The sequence below is a fragment of the Epinephelus fuscoguttatus genome, linkage group LG19, assembly GCF_011397635.1.
Source record: "Epinephelus fuscoguttatus linkage group LG19, E.fuscoguttatus.final_Chr_v1".
Classification (NCBI taxonomy): Eukaryota; Metazoa; Chordata; class Actinopteri; order Perciformes; family Serranidae; genus Epinephelus; species Epinephelus fuscoguttatus.
In genome coordinates, this window is record NC_064770.1 from 17,344,894 (window position 1) to 17,365,770 (window position 20,877).

The 20,877-nt window shown below is 39.4% G+C and overlaps 1 protein-coding gene across 1 annotated transcript in view; it reads right to left on the bottom strand.

Moving 5' to 3' along the window:
- The window catches only part of elfn1a (extracellular leucine-rich repeat and fibronectin type III domain containing 1a), a 102,752-nt gene that overhangs the window by 19,753 nt on the left and 62,122 nt on the right, over positions 1–20,877 (bottom strand). Inside the window, exon 2 of the mRNA XM_049561335.1 lies at positions 18,161–18,248. The gene's annotated coding sequence lies outside the window, so the exon portion shown is untranslated. The remainder of the gene's footprint in view (positions 1–18,160; positions 18,249–20,877) is intronic.

The following is a 20,877-nucleotide window of genomic DNA, read 5'->3' on the forward strand; positions in this document are numbered from 1 at the left end:
GAAAGTTCTTGGAGCAACTCTGACAGAAACGTTTATCTTAGTGAGGGGGTGTGGTTGACCTTGTTGCTAGGTGTGATGCTGTGTTTTAACAGATGTGATTGGTTGTCACAGACACGCCCTTTTGTGAGCTACAGGGTGTGGACACCCACTGGAAGTGAAATGAACTGCATCACAATATGAGATTAACAGTGTTGTCATTGTTAGTGTGATCACTCTGCTGATGGAAGGTTGAGACAGACCCAAGTCATCACTGCTGCACTGTTGTGTTTTTTCAGTTTTTCAAATATCTTAGTATTGTGATAATTTTATTTCTCGTGTTATAGCATTATTTTGTGAGGTGGGAAATGTGTGCATATCCAAAATGAGATCGACCACAAATATTATCCCTGCACAATCTCATCTGTAGCATTCCATTTATTCACTGTCATTTTTTGTTTGGAGACCATTTCTCCGACCTCTTTGTATTTCCACGATTTTCTCCTCAGCTTAGAAAACTCTTAAGCCTCTTAAATGTCCTTCTCCCTGCTCCTAACAGTTTTTCACCTCAGGAGCTCTTTTAAGGTCTATGATGCTCTGTGAATAACTTGTATTTTTACAAGGACCTAAAACAACAATTCTAAGAATTTTCTTAGAATTTTGTCACTAGGAGCACCTCGTAGTGCTAGGAAGCTTTGTGAATACGGCCCCATGTTTTGTTTTTGTTGGACACATTTTGTAATAAGTGTTAAATTGAGTAATTCTGGGCTACTCCTATGAAGGTATAATGATTTTACTTATTTGTTCTTGTATATATTAACAAGTCTTAGTTTTTAAAAAAAATATGCTATATATTATGTTTTAATGTCTGAATACTCTTGAGAATTGCTTTCTCTAAATCACATACTCTGCAGAACTGAAATTATAACCCATTTTTGAGCTATAGTGACTGTAATGAAGCCAGTGGTAGAGCCTTTACCAGCTTGCTTAGAAACATATGGATATATTCTATAATTTTTTAAATGGCTGCATAATTTGGCTAATTTTAAATTAAATTTTATCTACAGTTTACCTTTACTGCACCTCTTTTCCTACTATTTTGCATAATATGACACATTGCTTAAGTGGTCAAACATATACTCATTTGTTTTTCTTGGCTTTTGAAAATAATCTCTATCTCTAATTCTGTAGTACTGTAAATAGTAATTCATTTAATTTGGGAGGGGGGAAATAGGTATGAATGAGTAAGGGGTGGTTGTAAAAAGAATAGCTTGAAGCAGCTGATGAAAAAAAGGGGGAAGAAATGGACGTTAGTCATTTTTTGGGGCTGTGAACTCAGCTCAAAATTCACATTGTGAACTATGAACAAGTTTATTTTAATCTGTGTGAACTGAACTTTGAGCCAGCTTTTGTGAAATTTGATTTTCCACAACACTGTTGGTGTATATTACAGTATGTTATTTACATGTTTACAGTCAGTCAGTAAAAACATTTTATTATAGTCATGCTGTAAAATGGATCACAGCAACACACTTTTGTCAGAAGTTCAAGTCTGCTTTTATATGTGCAGCAAAACGGTAAATCGGTCAACAGGCTGGCATAGTAACAGTATTAAAGTTACTGATACAGTCAAGCTGTTTTCATGGACCGTTTTCATTTTCGTTTTCCCATTAAAAAGAATGCATTAAAATTTAAACATATTCTACGTAACTTGAGCTCGTCAATCATGTATATCCCACATATTTGGGAAGGCTGTAATCATGTGTCCACTGAGCTGATGGGAGTAAAGAAGGGTGTGATCTCAAAAGAAGGCAGGTTGGGATGCTGGATAGATCACAAAACATAGGACTTTCGCCCGGGACTTTCCCCTAGGGGAACTGTGCGAACTTTGAGTCATTTTAAGGTATGTCGCCACCATGTTTCTTTTCCTAAACTTAACACACCTCACTTGCTGTACCCTAATAACTTCACATTAGGCATGCAACTTGACATTAGTAAATAACGTCATTAGTGGGGCTCTTATTTGTAGGATATCATACGAGCTATTGTATGTGGACACATAGATATAGTATATTTTTGTTGGTTAAAACGGCATTAACTGAATTTCAGTGTACATTAGGACTTTACAGCAGCACTTAATTAGACTTTGGTAAACAAACTTGTGTATTCAGAAGCTGTTAGTCGTTACTCATCTCATCGGTTTATTATGTGACCACCTCATGTGTTGCAAAGTAGAGAGAGACATTACTGTAATTGTTGAAGAACAAAATCTAAAATAATACATATAAATCTTTATTTTTGTTATCTTGCCCTGTAATCAAACATGCTAGATTCATTGGAGTTTTGCAGAGATAAAATAAGGACAGCTAATATCTTCTTGCTGCCAATTAGTACTGGGCCCTGCTAATTAGGTGCAAATTAGCATCAGGGTAATAAGTATTGCTGGAGTGTGGATTGATCTCAATTAATGCTGATGATACATTTGTGCCAAATGTCAAATAACAGATCCTTTTTGGATAATTAAGGTCTTGAGTGCAAAGGTTGGGCTGATACAGATATGCACTGGCTGAATTTGAAACTGGTCTATCAGAAAGTTACATTCAGCCCACTTACTACTTGGTATTCCACACAGGTGTCATACTTTGTAAAACTTTAAATGACTTACTGCCCTGCCATCTCTTGTAAATTCCCAATATCTCACTCCATTGTTCTTCAGTGTATCAAGAGTCCTTCAGCAGGCTCATGACCTAGTATGATTCAAGCTTAGACGAGAGCAAAAAATCTCATTACAAACTAAAAGCTCTACTTTGGGTGACACCTCTTATAAAGATGATAAGCCATGGAGAATGGTGTGGAATCACACCGCACTGATGGAGACAGATGCATCAGTGAAACCCTGCAGGAGAATTAAAGCAGCCCGGCGCAATAGTTAGCAGGACACTGGGAAGCAGAAAAGTGCATCCGGCTCAACCTTTCACAGTTTTTTTCTTTAAAATGAATGCTGTGATCTCTGCACTGTACCGAATTCTATAACAAAACCATAACAGTTCAGCTCCACGGGACGCATACTGAGCAGGGGGAAAAGGCATCTGGGCTACGGAGAGCATTTATCAAAAGGACAGGAGCAAAGTAGAGTTTAATTTAATTCGGTACGTTTGAGAGTAAGATACAAGTTGGAATAACACCTGAAGGTTTAAATGCAATTTTCCAGGCCATCAACTGACCATCAACTCGGCACGTTATTTTGGCCTCCAAGCCAAAGCATCTGGCAGCAATGTCTCTAGCTGCTGACTCATGACATGTCGAACCAAAGTGGGAGCTACTGCGCAGCCCTGAGTGTGACAGGAAGTTATGGAAAAATTACTCAGGTGGCTTTAACAGGACTGCTGGGTGTCAACTTCTTTATTTTTTTTTTTTTTTATTAATATCTTATATTTTTTAGAGAATTGATAAAAGTTCACATATGCTGATAAAATCTGTGATAAGACTCGCTTTCCTTATCTTTCTCAATTACTCGCCATGCTGAGCCAAGGTTTCCCCACCAATTAACCTTCAGAAAGTGACTGCAGCTAATTCAATTATGTTGTACTGCAGGACCGTGTGTCTGACTGACAGGTCAACCTGCCTCACTGTTCTGATTGACAGGCTGCGAACAGCGAAGCGGCTGTTCCCTGCGCAGAATGTTTATATCTGTCCGACCCGACGGAATATCTGACACATTTAGGCAGAGGACATTATCACTTGGAGATTATCTCCACAAAGAGTTTAACTCAAATGATCTACATCTTAAAAGAGTTAACGTGGCTTCAAGGGAGTTTTACATTTTTATCTTCCTCCCCAGATTTACCCTAATTCAGTCAGGACTCTCACGTCGAGATTTTAAGCATTTATCGCAGCGATCTGCATTTTGGTTTGGCAGTGTGGCTCTGCTCATGCGATGCTCTGGGACAGGTTTGACGCAAAGGAGTGAATTCACAAAGAATGGCTTGTGGCTGCTGATAGTGTCATGAATTGCACATGGTCCAAATCACAAAAGATTCTGTGCTAAAGACATTTCAGTGCAAATATTCGCATGAAGTTTTGCAGCTGAGTGCAATTATCCATTCGGCATGAGTGTTGCCTTCACACCTAGAACACAGTAGGCAGAACAATGGCAAAGAGGAAACTGAAATTTTTAGGCCGCGGGCATCCCTTAAAACTTCAGGCATGGAATTTAAACATAACAGAGAGACCGTACTGGGGATTTAATTTCCCGATCTATCAGTGCTGTTGGTGCTGCTTGTGGGCATGACACCCCTTAAAAATGCACTTCAGTTACCACCAACTCTATGAAGACGCTAATAATTTCACTGTAACTGCATGTGGCTGTTAGCGCCTTGTGAATTGAACTGTTTTGCAGTGAGGCTCATTTCTAAAGATGCACTGAGTCTGTCCGATGTTTCTGATTTCACTCTATTCCAAATTTCTGTCTATCTAAGAACTAGAATTTACAGCATACAAACACATTTTTGTAACTTTTTGAAGCCACAGGAAACTTGGCTTGAAAGAGTAAAAAAAAAAAATCCATAAATGATATCAAAGATGAGCGACTCATTAAGCATCCAAAAATCTGAGTGAAAATAAATGTTGATAACTAGAAAACCTGATTCAAAAACAGCTCATTTAGCTGCTCAGACTATTTCTCAGGATTGTAGGAGAATGATCAGATCACGCTTGATTGACAGCTCCATCTCAGCTCGAGTTATTTTACCATTTTATTTTCCTGTCATTCACTAACGTTATAGAGTTTTGCTGCCTTGGAATAGAGCACAATATCTATCAAACAGACCCTTCTTGGGTAGAAAGCCAACTAGACTTAGTATCTTTAACTGGGCATCTCAACTCATTTATATAGAAAGGGGCCCAATGTATGCATATTACCTCATTTGAATACATGCAAATAGCACAGTTGGAAGCACAGTTAGGGGTGCATTTCACTCTTTGCGGGTGCTTTGAGAATTAAACTGATCCTTTTTGTCATATTCATGCAGATCTAGCAGCTGTAAAAGCCACGCAGTCCTCTTGTAAATTTGCACAAGACTGTCTCTACACTCACAACCCCCCTGACAGAGATACACACTTAACATTTAATGGACGTGCAATAATCAGTTATCTATCCATGGGTGGTGCTTTGAGCTTGTGGTGGTCAGTGACAGCAGATCGGAGCAGCAGTAGCAACAGATTCATGAAACAGGAGTTCAGTACATGAGTTTGCTATGTGAATGTGTGTGTGTAGGTGTGTAGTTGGAGTTCAGAGAGATGATTATCTGATTTTGGGGGGGATAATGACTTTATCTTGCTCTCTGAACCTACACTATGAGCTCCTTTTTACAGAGCCCAAAAGGAGTATTAGAGTTGGACAAGGTGACAGGAAAGAAAAATCAATCGGTGCTAGCGAGGATTTTAAGTCCCGACTTTCCTGGCGCTGCAATTTGATCCATCTATGATGAGTGCTGGAATGAAAGGAAACAAGGGGGAGGCAAATGGAAACAACCATCTTGTGTGATGGCCATGTTGAGAAATAAAACTGTCTCTGCCTTTGAAAGGGAAGTTATTGTTTCTGACAGGGCAAATTCTCTCAGGCTCTATAAGGGGCAGAGGATACAACAGAGAGCTCGTGCTTGACTATCACAGGAGTGAAAGGTTTTTTGGTGCGCCACAGAAAGCGAACTGTAGACTTGAAGGAGATCTCAATGCGAGATGACAGGTACACCACTGGGAGGACTTTTATCCCAGTTAGGTTAGAGGATGCAACAAATAAATGCTTTAAATGCTAATGGACATTAGTGGAAATAAACGGACATAAAATGCTCAGATAACTTTGTGTCAGAATTTGCATTTTTATTGCTGCTGTCCATTCAAATTTTCCTCCACAAATGCACATTGGGGACAAAGGAAGTATTTGCTTTGCTTATTTGGAAAGAAAAGCTACAGTTTCTTCACAAAGGAAAAACACAGCATTCTAATGCGTATGCTGTAAACAGCAGTTAAAAAAAAATCACCTTGTGCTTGAGTAGCTCTCACGTGTAATGCTATAGTGGTCACAGCCATAACAGTGCCATTCACTTTCTTTCACACATGCCTTCTCCCTGGCACAGATTTTCTTAGAATACATCAGTCTCTATTTAAAGAAGCAGAAGCTTTTAAGGAGGGTTTTAACAGCAGGTTCCATTACCAGCATGGATAATACAAGTCCTCCATATAAAAACAACAGCCTCTGTTTCACAGATGCTCCTCATCTACATTTCCTTTTTGCACACTTCTTGTAAAATACTTGTACAAGGGTGTCTAGTCAATAAATGTCATCTGTGTCATAACCCACTAAGGAGATGAGGCAGAGGCAATTATCATTCTACAACAAAGTCGAAAGGTCATATGACAAGATATATTACATAGTGGACAGATGCCTTATGTGATGTGATTAATCATTGTGCAGATAAAAAGCCTTCAACTTCTACCGAGCCCTGTTGAAATGACTGCTGTCAGTGTGGCCACACAAATTTTATTTTCACTGTGACACATTCAGACTTTAATGTTCTGTTAAATAGATGCATCGTTTAGTAAAAGGTGCAAGTTTGAAAGAGAAAACTGTTTAGCAATGACTTTTGGAAGACTATTTCAGCTGTTTATACATACATTTTAGCTTAGTGTTTAGACTGTGTGCTATGTGGTTTCCACATGCTCTTAAATGTGACACATAGTGACCAGGTGTTACAGCTGACTCAATATGTGCATAATACAAGAGTGTTTCCCAACAGGTGGGTGGGATCATGAACTAATGGCTAGGGAGAAATCTGGATGCCATGGCTGCACCAGTTGCTGCCCCACAATATTTCCATATTCACCTTAGCAACTGCACAGGTAGTCTGGAGTACAAAGGTACAAGTACCCATCTGGGATACAAGGGTATATGTACCCCTCTGTCCTCGGGCTCTCAGTCAGATCCACCCCTCACTCCTCCACAGCTCCTCTGATCCAAATATGGCCACTTCTGACTCCAAAAATCAAAAGAAGGTGACGGCAAAAATGCCAAATTCAAGGCTTCAAATCGCATGTCTACAAACCAACAATTGATGTTCCTGGGAAACTGGTGGAAATGCTGTGAAGGCCCACCAACAAACAATTGGTGGTGTCGTTTGTTGGTGTTTAACAGTGGTCTACAGCTTGGCAGGTGTCTCACCAAGGTGACAAGCCATCCACCGTTCCCTCCGCCTCCCGTTGAAGAAGTCAGCTTATATATAACTTGACCTTCGAAACATTTTAAGGATATGGATGAAATGTGGAAATGTTACACATTCATGGTTTTCAGAAGTACAATGCAAACATTTTCTTCTGGCATCCAGGCTGCTCTATACTCCCAATTACTGGGATCTATTCATTTTTAATTCGTCCAGTATTGTTTTATCGGCCTTGAAGGGTTAAAGATACCTGTCATCACATAGCGTCAGCATCAGTTACTCTTCTCATCAATGCCATTTTCCAGTAGCCTTGCCACCTCCATGTGATGTCACACTCCTATGATTGACAACTATTCCATTTATCTAGACGTCATTAAAAAATATTCACTAACTAAAATGTGCTTGTGGTTAAATCAGCAGTTTTGTATGTGTTCGTGTCAGTTTGTTTTTTGTTTGACACAGTAACCTCATCCTTGTGGAAATAATCACTATACATGAATGTCAGTGGTCTTTATTCACGAAGCACCCACAGCTGTGTGTATTCAGGTATCTGGGTATTACAACCAGTACATCTGTTGATTTAATTGCTCCATTCCCTCTCACTTGCTGAAGGTGAATTAATAAGTAAATGCAGCTGCTGTATGGCAAAACTGGATACACATTCATCTTAATCACATACATTTGGAGACGACTGATGTCAGTGACACGGATAAATGAAAGTTAAACAGCATTACTAACTCATTTACTGACATCACGCATATCACTTATATACTGTTTTAATATAGTAGATGTATTACACCTCCAACTAAGTTTCCAAAACACACTGGATGAGTAAGTCTTTGTCGCGACTGTGCCACAGTCCTGACACATTACCGCCCTAGTTGGACAGTTAGACACTGATACTAATCTATAATCCATTTGAGGTGCAATTTTCAGCTGTAGAGCTATCTTTCCAAAGGGATAAGTGAATAAAGAAGCACGGCGGCGATGGAAAACACATAAATCAATCCTGAAACAGTGAGGTCACTTCCTGTTAAACAGAAATAACCAAACACAGCATATGATGGGAAATACAGATAATGACTTGTTTACTGTCATTAAAAAGTGATGGGTGAAATAACATTGTAAAGGAGGACGTGTGGCAGGCAGATTAAAAGCTAATAAAATGAGTGCCTGCAAATGGTTTATCAAACGATACTGTGACAAAACTGATACTCTGACAGTTTTCTCATTTGAGCACCTCACCTCCTGCAATCCTGTTATCTTTTAGAGCACAGAAAACTTCTTAAGAGAATCACTATACAATATTCAAAGTGCCATAGGCAGCCTCTATGCCTGAAACACTTCAGTTTTAGCTCCTTTAATAAACAGTGAGTCATTTAACATTTACTTAATTCAAGGAGGTGAACAATTGAAAGGCAAAGTCATCAAATGTATTTTAAGACAGGTTTATCACCTTCGCTCTGTTATATTAATAATCTTTAGGAAATCTAATACTAGTTTAAAGGCTTAGAGACAATGCATTTTGGAAAACATCTTATGGAAGAAATAAAGCGGTAAATGTAAGAGATTTGACAGAAATGACGAATGGCGTTTGATAAGACGAAACAAAAGCAGATGGTCAGAGATCCTTCTTTAAAGGTGCGTGGCCTCAGGTTTGTAATCCTGCTCTGTAGGCGATAAACCAAAGCCTCAATTATCTCCTCATGTCTCACTCAGGAACACGCCTAACTCTGTGTTTTTAAAACAACACGTGCATTATACATGGAGTCCCTGTGTTTTATTGCAGTCATTTTTCATTTCGACGACACAGACAAGCGGCTTTGCCTTCTGCAGGTCTGACTGCATGAATGGCACGCAATAAGAGGGAAGAATTGAGGTGTCATGATTTGAGAAAAGTCCCCTGTCACGCTGGGAAAGGTGCTGTGGCATTTTATCAGCGATGTGGAAAAAAAATCATTAGGGAGTCTGTAATGAATGGCTGACAGCTGTCTGTCAAATCTGTGTAGGCCCATTTTAACTTTGATTCATTTTCTCCATGATTGCCTTTCTCATCGCTAAGTCACAGCCTGGCTGCTGGTGCAAGTCGTTATTAACAAAATAATATGGGATTTGATTAAAGTAATGGAGATGACATTATAAGAACTAACCCTGTGTTGACTTGCTTTATAGGTTTTATGTTGGATCCGTTAGACAATCACTGAAGTGTCTTTTTGGCTTCCTTTACATGTATTCGTTGTATAGATATATGTGTGGGCTGTAATGGTTTTTAACGTAACCCTTTTGTTCCATTTGAGGTTCTTGAGACCCCAGACCCACTTTATCAGCTGACAAAACATACTTAAACCCATTTTCCACTGCACAAAACAGCGCTAGCCTCCATTAACTTCTGTTGTTTTTTTTTTAAAAATATAATACTAAAGGTTACAATTGGCATTCACACCTGGGTCAAATGACTCTGCAGTTGTCACGTGTATTTATTGGCTCTGGCTCCGATTGGCATTGATAGAAATACATCATCCAGCTGAACACACTCATTTTAGCCTCTTTACCCACGAAATGTAATGACATGGCACCGAAAAATACTGTTCGTCTCCGCCCAAGCAGCGCTTACACATCGTTCTAAATTAGTCTGCACTGAGTTTGAAAGACAGACTGAATAAAATTCTCTCTGCGCATGCATGAAATCAAACACATACTTTCCAGCAGCATCGTCTGTGGGAACCATTCCAGACAATATACAGGCGTGAGGGCACTCCTCATAGGTACACATAACTTTTGAACAAAACAACAATTGTCTCTCAGTCAAGGTTAAGTTACAACTCTGGACTAATGCAGAATGTAAAATAATGGACTGACATTGACCACTGATTAAATATTGAATTTAGAATGTTGATTAGCTGGGCGTGCTGGGCAATACAGACGCATATCTCTCAGTAAATAATAAGCATCATGTATTCAGCCAAGCAACAGATAAATAGCATTTTATATTTGATAATGTATAAAAAAAAATCTCGGTGAGTCAGAGCAGCTGAGGTGATAATGTGATATTGTGAGGACTAGACTAATTAAAAGACAGGAAGGCCAAAGCTCAGTGTTAAATTTAATTAAAACGTTTCTTATTTATGTTGATGTTAACACTAAACACTAACTTTAAATATGCTATGGAAAAAATGCTTTAAAAATGCTATAGAAATGTTCTGTTCATTAAAAATGGTGTGGTTAAACCTTATTCTGTTCTTCTGACTTTTTTAAAGGAGGGAGGATCACAGTCGGAGCAGTGGTGTCTGGTGTGACCTTTGGCAGTGGCAATGCTTTACATGGCTCACGGCCCAGGTCAGGTAGGAGGGCTCTTTAGCAGACTGTTACATACGGCCTCAAGGAGGTCACTGTATTTATATTTACATTAGAGTTTGAGTATACATTGATATAGATCTGATCATGACTCTGACAACGCTCTAGTTGCCAGCTGTCATTTTGCCAGATATTTGTGCCATCTGACTAGGGATTTGAAACGGCAACCATCAGGCTACCAGTCTGCTTCTATAACCTCTTGGCTGCCTACCGCCTCAAGTTGCCCACCATAAGGGCCTTGACACTTCAAGGCAACAGTCGGCCATTGGTCAATATCTGGCCATCGGTGAGCGTCCCTAGTTTTGGTGGTGTGTCCTGCATTGCTGTCACTAATTGGCCCCTGTAGGCCTAAATTCAGCTGATTCAGCATGTTTATTCAGCATCTGTGCCAGCAGAGCCCATCGGTGAATCAAATCGCTGTGACTGGCAGTTCAATTCAGAAGACAAGAAGAGAAACAGAAGTGAGGGCGTGAAATTTAAACAACTTGTTATATTAGGTTAGATTGTTTTTAAGCCATTGAGCTTTCAACATCTGGGTGTGTTTTTAATGTGCTAACAAGCTAACTAGCATCTTGAATCTGTCCTTTCAGTCTTCCAGTTTCCCTTTTTGATTGACAAATACAGGTTACGGCCACCTGCTGGTACGAAGAGTTATGTCTTCTTACACAGGCGAAGAATGTACATGCTAGTTGGCCATTGGTTGTAGTCTTAGCACTGTGTTTACCTGCAGCTTTTTGGCCAAGACACAAGCAACCTGAGGCAACACAACAGTCACCTTTTGTCACCACTGATTCTTGATATTAGTTCGATGTGTCTGGGCATTTATATAGCAGGCTAGAACCGGCCCAGTCTGTGAGACTCCAAACAATGGGGAAACAAAGCCAATGTAAACAACGCAACAGTTTAGCATTTCACCACAAGAAAAGTGTATCATGTAGAAATCTGAACTACTTTTTTTCAAATCTCAGCTTCTTTTTCTTGAATTAAAACACTCCTAACACTGAGGTTTTCACACTGACCAATGTGGAGAGAGCTGGGCATGCACAGGATGTTTACTGGAGACATTTTTGGTCTGATTTAGATCCGCTCATCTTTTACAGGGCAAAGACTTTAATATTATGGCAGCCATATTTGTGATAGATGTAGCTCTCATCACGGAATTAATGGACTGAGGGAGCATCAAGTGAGTAAAGTGATCACTAAAAATTACAGTACATTAGGACTGATGACAGCCCAGGCAGGGCAATTGGATGAGTTCAGTTCTGGGAAATGCACCAATACAGAACCACAACAGAACCACAGAGGAGGCGCTATGTCGGATTCTCTTTTACTCTGATTGAGCACTGCAGTAATAATGTAATCACATGAATCGTTAATCAAGAAGTGTAAAACAGCCATTTAGTCTTTTAAGATGGCTTGTGCTGCCATGAGGGGTGTTGTATGTTGCACTGATCTTGCTCAAATGGATAGGTTGGTTTTAGTCACTATGTGTTACCACCTTGTAACTAAGTCATAAATGGAACTACAAAAACCAATGCTATATTTACAACTAGTTGTTTTCCCACCCTGAGGGCATTGATCATTGCACTGCCTAGGCACCAACAAACACCACCGCAGCCCACGTGAGATATAACAGGCCAGAGTCGAATCGATGCATTGAGCAAACTTGGAGGAAGGGTTAAATTCCTTTGATGAGAAGGGAGCCCAATAATTGCCAACCATACGGATGTTTTATAATCACTTTATGTGACCAATTTAAGGCTCCCTCGGGATCCATGTCTCTCTCAGGCTAATCCATGATGCTCTTTACGGTAATCCATTCAAATAACTCTTCTCTAGTGCCATCAATTAGGAATCCAGGTTGACGGAGGAGCTGGCACTATAGAGCTTGATGGGGATAAAGCTGCTGTGACCTGGTCAGGAGAATGATCATCACAGTGATCAATGGCTTTATGATATTCTGGATCCCAGGACAAATTTTCGACTGCCTTGAAGGCAAAACTGAAAACCATCAAAGTGAGGGATAAAAACAAAGTTGCTTCAACAGTAACACTTTAGAGGCCGTAGCATTTATTTACAATATAGCGTTTGGGCCTCATGCAAGAACTACTCAAATGAGCATGTTCAATATCATTTGGTACATACATGTGATTTAGGAGAATTTGTGTTCACCTGATTTGTCATACGTTTTTGTAACAGTAGGTATGAATGTCATTTGTTGTATGAGTCATGCACACGCCTAATATACTGAAATCAAGGTATACGTATAACTACATGAGCCTTAATGCAAAATAAATATTCTGCTCACCAGATCATCATGATGGTTTACCTATTCACTGAGAAGCTTTTATCATCTTTATGCCTATGTGCCGGAGATAGCAGTGGCCAAGGTCAGTGTGACCTTGAGTACGTCTCTAGTGAATGTTATATCTCAAGAACACCTTGAGGGGATTTCTTTAGATTTGGCACAAACATCCACTGGGACTTAACAATTAACTGATAGAATTTAGTGGTGAAAAGCAAAAGGTCAAGATTATTGTGACCCCCCCAAAACACACTTTTGCCCATAACTCAAGATATCATGCCCTAATTGTGACAAAATTTCACCCAAATGTCTAATATGATATAATGATCTAGTGATGTCATTTTATACCCAAAAGGTCAAAGGTCACCTTCACTGTGACATCATAATGTTCTGCAAAAACACTTTTCTGGCCATTACGTAATGTCATAACTCTGGAACAGAAGGGGAGACATTTGGTCAGATACTGAATTGGTGGGAAAATTTTCTCATGTCAAAAGTTGTGTGTTACCATTGTGGGTAAACTCCATAAAGAAATATCTGCATGTAAATCCTGATTAAAAAAAAAAAAGCTAATGTAAAGCTGCATTCTTGTCAGACAATAGCTGATGGGTTCTAAGATTGCATTAAGGTCTCTCCACATGGACTGTTTAGCTGCTGCTCAAATGTGATTAGTCAATGCTACTCAGACTACAAACAGAAAACAGACTGCTTCTGATACCAACATCTTGTCTGCTTACCTACAGATTCTGCATACATATGCAGATATCTGTGGAGATTAATATCACTGTGACAGTCACAGCCCCTTGACTGGTTCTCATATTTGCCATGTACCAGTTTGCTTTAGACGGACGTTTTATAGCATCTAGAATCATGTCAAACCCTATACTTCAGTCACAGTACAGTGCTGCTTTGATGATGCGTCCTTGGCAGCTGTATTATTAATGTTTGTTTAAATAGCCTATTTTCGGGCCCTCTAACACCGCTACTGACACTGCTTAATTTTTTATGGTTTTGTCTGTTGATGTCTGACAGCAGGGCCTGAAACTTTTGTGTGAAATTCTTCTTACTGTTAACATTTATGCGACTCAAACTTTCCGACAAATGGAGGGGAAAAGTTGGCCTTATTTGGCAACTCTTATGTGTATTGATTACGGTAATGCTGAAATCTCAGGAACACACACCACCTCGTGAACAGATGGCACTCATTAGATGGAAACAAGTTTGTGAGGTTAATGCTGGACCTGCACCAAAAACTTTGCAAGCAATTTTACTGTCACAGACAAAATCCTGAGATTTTTCCCATAGTTAGTGCACACTCCCATGATCTTGATCATTTGGTGCAGGGTGGTCATAAAACTCAGCCTGAGCTATCTTACATCAGTCTTTTCAATGTCTTACTCAAACATGTTGAGTGTTGTAAATTTTTAGCCCTGGCACATGTGATAGTTGAAGAATAGGTGCACTCTCTCCAGCACTAAACAAGAAGTAGCAAACCAAGGAGACAGTAAACATGGAGGGGACCCTGGGGAGGCAAGAGTGGTAAGAAGTCTCGACTGTTTGTGCTGTGGAAAAGGAGGAGAAACTGGTGGAGTTGTGGAGTGAACAAGAGCTGATGTTTAATTTAACATGTATCTCGTTGTCTATCTGTTGTATTCAGGGATTATGCTGAATTGACAAGAATACTGTCGACTTATGACGCCTTGTATCTTATGTGTCTAGAGTTATGTGTCGTAATCCCGACATGTAAGAAATTGTGAATATGTAAAGGGAGTTTGGCATAATATTTTCCCCCAGGAGCAGGAAGGCAAGAAATCTCAAAAGGAATCTTGTCGTAGTCTTGAAAATAGTGACCCTGCAGGATCCCTGGTCTTTGCAAAACCTTGTGTGAGACTAAAATCTCACATTAGCCTAAGATGTGGGACGTCAGACTTAAGTCTCTAAAGTCCTCTAGTGTATAGTAGGAATAAGAGTGTCTAGTAAATCTGACTAGGAACAAACTATCAAGCGATAAGAATACAAAAATATTCCTGCCTCTGGCCCTGTGTTTCAGTGGGCCGGACTTTTCCTCTTGTAGTGCACATTGCACATCCTGTATAAATCAGTGAAGTAAAAGCACATATCTCTGCAGGGAAACTAGGAATTATGGGTCCCCTTAAAGAATATTGGTCTGGACACTTTTTTTAAAAAATGAAATAATTAAACTGGGAGTTTTGTGGTCCCTCTCCAGCTCTGGGCTTACAGACTCGTCACTAACTTTCACCAGCGGCAGCAGCAGCAGCAGCAGCACATCTACAGTTTTAATGACAGTAGTTAAAGCTGCTACTCTTTCATGGGTTGCCAAACTTGTTTTAGGATGGCAATAAATAGGATGTATATATCGGCTTGTTGTTCCTCTCATGCATAATGTGGTTTTATATTTATACCCTAAGAATTGGTGTAGCAGAAATATTTCTGGACAGTTCGACATAAGAAAAATCCCTCTGGCCGTACTTGAAAGGCAGTGAGGATTAAATCAAAGTCATTCAATTGATCCAGCACTCGAACACATATTGGATGTGTCCAATTGGGGATTTTATTCTTGAAGTCTGTCCAAACCTGCCTTTCCTTATATGACGGACTAGAATACATACAAAGGCTCATTGTCTCTCAACTTCTAGTTTAATAAAAAAAAAGCCATAAATAGCTGCTCCCATTTAAAACAAAAAACTGAAAATGATGTGAACATGAAAAAGATAGATGAAAAAATACAATAAAGAGGATTTCTTTGGTTAGTGGCGGCACTAAAACAGCACATTCAATATCCATTCAACTGCTCTCTGGTAGATCTCTTACACCAAATGCCTTGTTGCAAGCTTATTAAGATGATGATATACAGCAAAAAGCACTGAATATATTATCTGCACGGTAAGGAACAGTTTCCAAACTAAGTCTTTATTATTTCTGTATAGCTTTGTTTCTAAAGCATGATCGTTATTATCATTCTTCTCTGGGGCCCTCTCCATTTTTAGATTGCATCTCTATGTTTGGTGTTGTTTAATTTTTCTTTAATGGGCACTGGGACTTCAGCCCAGTCAAGTACAAACAAGTAGGTCTTTTTTTTTTTTTTTTTTTTAAAGACCAGAAGTTTATAGCTACACTAGCAGCCACATGAGGTTAAAGTTGTTAGATGCATAGAAAATAAAGAAACTTTCTGGTCTTTAGGTCTTTATACTTAGTGCGAGGAAATGCTATTATTCTTTGTCAGCCCCTCAGGCTCAGCTGGGCTTTAAACCTAATGCTATTAACATGCTAACGGTAATAGAGCTAAGGCGTTGACATATTTACCGGCTAGAGTTTTATTTAAATACATTTAAGACACAGAGAGCTGTAAGATTGAATTTCCAAAGCTTAAAATTTACTTTTTTTTTCTTCTTCTGCTACAATTAAATCACAAGAGGAAAGTGTTAAATTTAGAACAAACTCTACTGCTGCTGACATGTGCCTTAATGAAGCCATAGGGCACTTCCCATCTGCTCGGCTTTACATGACAGACTAGCTGAGTTACTAGTGAGCCACTTGAATAGAAGGTTTATGCAGGTTATGAAAATGTATTCCAAAAAAGTGAGTCAATGATGATTAAAATTCTAACGCCACGTCCCTTTTGTGAATGGCCTCTTAATCAGCACTAATTGTTCAGTGTGCACATACTCTTCCTGTCACGGTACACCCTTGCAAATTAAAGTACTCATTTGTTGTTCACAGGTTGAGAGAAAAAGGAGATAATGGAGCAAAATTAAAAAAAATCCATATTTTTAAAAAGACATTTAAAAGGATCATATGTTGGGTGGTATGTGAAAGATTAAATGTACTTATTTATGCCAATATGCAGATGTAATAACTGTCAGAAAGGTGGTTTTGCTCTTTTTTCCCGTCATTAATATTTGGGCATTAAATGAATACTTCACCCCTCAAATGACCGGTTGTATAACAGTTACTCACCTCGTGTTACAATGAATTTGAAGAACACTTTGTATTTCATGTGTCCTAGGGTGAACGAAGAATCCAAAAACTGAGAAAGTTCTTGATGAATTGGGAGTGAAAGTGGGCTACGTATAACAACAGCAAAACTGTATCAAATATCTGTTTACAAACTCTCACACAACTTGTGCACAGCTCATTTCTCCAGTTGTATACTCAGTACTTCTGAAACAGACAGCTGTTTTGATGGAGAACTGAACTAAAAAAGCCAGACTCCATTGACCAAAACAATGATACTAATACGCTGAACAAGGCAGCTGTTGGTCTACCACAGTTGGTTTGTTTGTGTTATTGTGTGACTTTACTGATTCTGAACCAACCCTTTAACACATCAAAGTGACCCAATAACACAAACAAACTATAGACTGAGGCAGCGGTAGACCAGCAGCTTCTGTGTTCAGCAAGGTAATATTACTGTTTTTTTCAGTGGAGTCTGGCTTTGAAGACAGCATAGACAAGTTTTACTATTAGTCCAGTTTCCTGTCGGATAGGGCTGCCTGTTTGAGAAAAACTGAGCATATGACTGGATAAATAAGACTTGGATTATACTGAATGAGTTGTGTGAGAGTTTGTAAATAGATGTTTTGATATAGTCTCACTGTTGTTAAATATGGACCCCTATGACTTCAATTAATCAAGTATTTTCTCAGTTTTTGGATTCTTCTTTCACTGAGGAGGCATGAATTTTTCATTACTTGTGGTGAATAACTGTTGTACAAATGATCATTTTGTGGGTTAAACTGTGATGAATTCAAGTTTAGCTGGTGAATAAATCATTTCAAAGAAAGATTACAGCTATTAGGGGAGAAATAGAATTTTTAACATAATGTTTGTGATAAAGAATAAAGTCATTTGTCCTCTGACCAGGTGGTTGGAGTTGGGTTATAAAATCAGAGCTTGGTAACAAACAAGACATCTATTGATGTTTTATTCTAATACTCCCATTAAGATTGCATAAATAACAAATGCATTACCCAAAGCATTTAAAAGACTCCACCTTCTAAACCCTATAATATATATTTTAGCTTTTAGTGCTGACATGCTAGTGTAAATAAAAAAGCAGAGGCAGAAACAGGGGAACGTAAACACAACACGCATATACACAGACTGATACTGAGACTGTCCACTCTCAGGATGACATGTCCTTTTGAGTGACTTGTCTTTGACACTGTACTCGTCATGTGTATTGACCAGTGGATTAGCGATGGATTCTCTCTGATCCTCTTAGGGGGCGTTTGCTCATGCAGAGCTGCAGTTGACTCAAGCTAGAAGCAAAAATACCTTCACTCACCTCTGGAATCTAGGTTGAAGTCCTCACTGTGCATCCCTGGTGTCCTCCTATAGCAGTGCAGATGTTCACTGATTTCTATTCTTGAACTCTGAGGATCAAAAACAAGATAGTGACAGATGTGAATATGTAATTTCCAATCAAGTGGTTTGTTTACTATTTTAAGCATGTGAATGGATTTTCAGTATTAAACACCTTCATATAACATACAGGTATTTAAGCCAACATGTTGAATCCAATCCATAGAGGCCAGTGTTAATGAGGCATGCAATAAGAAGCTGCTTCTTCAGAGGATAACCTTCTTTTGGCATTGCAGTCGTTCCTTTTCTTCCTTTTTTTTTTTTTTTTTTTTTTCCAAAAATCGGAACCACCTCATTAACCTTATCTAGCAAGCAAAAGCTAATGAAATCCTCTGTTTCAGTGTCCAGTCTTGCCAAAGTTAGTTTTACTAATTAATCAAACATCATTCCCCCCCACCTCCCCCCCCTATCATCTTAATGACTCCCTGGAAAAGTGAATGAGAATGTGCTGCACACGTCGCCCGTAGGGAGGCCGCAATGCATGGACACGTCTTCATGCATTTTTATTGGAAGTTAAAATAAAAGAGGATGAGAAGCTTTGTGCTGAAGAGAGAGATGGATGTTTTGTATTCACTACAATAAGTGACACAGAAATGAAGCATGATTTCTTCATCTTCTTTTAACCATGTTTCGTTCCTTGCTTTCCTGATTCTGTTTACCGAGCCTCCACAGCATGCAGCGATGCAAAGCTGCAATTTTCCCACCTACATACATATTAATATCTGCCTAAGACGAGGCCCAGATTACTGCACAATCAGTATTCACATTACTCCTCTTGCTCTAATGAAACAATTCTGTGTTCTCATCCCTTGTGATTCAGAGTGTATGACATGCTGTATCAGATAAAAAGCACCGGCAAAATTCAATCTCCAACAATCAGTAATGGAAATCTGCAAAAAGGCTAGATTTTCAGTAAATGAGAGGACAATAGATAATGCAATTCAATTAGCTGCTAAGGCTGCTATTTGCATCCCAGTGAAAGGGGTGATAGTTTAAGTGGCCCAAGGCAGCTGCCTTTCAGCAAAGGCCCTGTGACAACACAAAAAGCAGCGGAACCAAGAGAAAAGGCGAGTTTGGGAGTCTTCAGCAGTATTCTTTTAATTACTCATCATAATGACTCCATTTAGCTGTTCAATGACCCATTTTACGCCATTGAACAGGCATGGGAAGCTCTCTGTCCTTGGCAGGGTCAGTCCTGCAGCTGCCCCTGCCTGCCATGCTTTAACCAAGAGGGAACATTTCTTCCCCCCCGACCACCGGGCTTTAACAGACAGGTTGAGAAGTTTGTGCTGTGCTTTTACCTTTATCAATAAACAGCAGCTCTTGCAATGAATCTTGCACTTGGGCATGTTGCAATTTCGATAACATTTTGATTTATTGTGTGGCCCTACTCAAGGCACGTTCACATGTTCACTTGAACAGGGAATTCAATGCAAAGAAGAGCTCATTATAAGACAAGGAAGACAGTTATTATTCCTCATGAAAGTTGTTGTGCATTAGATAAAGATGGGTTTGTCACTTTGGCACCTACCATTAATTTGGCACATGGAAGCCTCTAGGTGTAAGATGTGTCATATAGTGCTAGTAATAATTATGCAGGTGTTGCTGCAATAGCAACCTCACTCAGGTCACAGTTAGAGAAAATCCATTCTTATGTGAATTTACCTTATTAGAATCATTTTTCTGCAACAAGCTACCTTATTTTGTGACACTCTTTAAAACCACAACCTAATGGCACATAATTTGAAACTGTTTCCTGTAATAATCCTTTACTCACACTGACTAGCTATGTACAGTGACTCTTAAACATGCCGTCTGTGAAGTATTCATGTTTTGTATGGAGACGAGGAGCAGCATCCGTCCACCATGCTCTCTCTTGTGAGCGGAAACAGCATTACTGTCCAAAGACTCTCTTCGTCTTTGTTGCTTTTCATAAGACATGATGTATGTGAGGACAGGTCAGGTTGCAGCCCTGGAGTAACGGGTGCAGGAGGGGAAGAGTGGAGGTGCTGAGAAGAAACAGACCCCATATGGTCTTGAGGAGCTGGAGTTTCTGGCACATCTCCAGGATGCTGACCCAGAGCATTGAAAGGTTGAGCGCTGGCACCGATCTGACTGATTCTGCCCAGCTGCTGACGTGCAGAGGAGCACACATGGATATGAGGACAAAAATAGCTTGCTGGGATCCACAGCTTGACGCAACTGTCCGGAATTTAAATCACTGCCAATTTATTCTGTCCCACGTCAACTTTCTATGAGACGACTACCATCACAGTGTGGCAATATTTAGTTATTGTGCATAAAGGGTGTTACAGTTAATGTGATCTGTGCTATTACTGTCCTAAGTGGATGATTTAGAGAAAAAAAAAATCCAATTTGTAACACATTAGGAGGGTGATTTTAGATTTGCTTTTCAAGACTGGCAGTGTGTAATCTATTTAAATAAAGAAAGCAGTTAAAATATTCAGTGAGTGTGGTGACCCCAAGTCAATTTATGTGCGCCCTCCTCATCTTCCTGTGTAAAAAAAAAAAGGCAAACCATCTTGTTGTGCCCCCTCATTAATTGAAGAGATTAGTGTGCTTAAGTGGTTTGCAGAGTAAAGGCCTCCACATTTTAAACAAAGATAGGAGAGAGTGAGA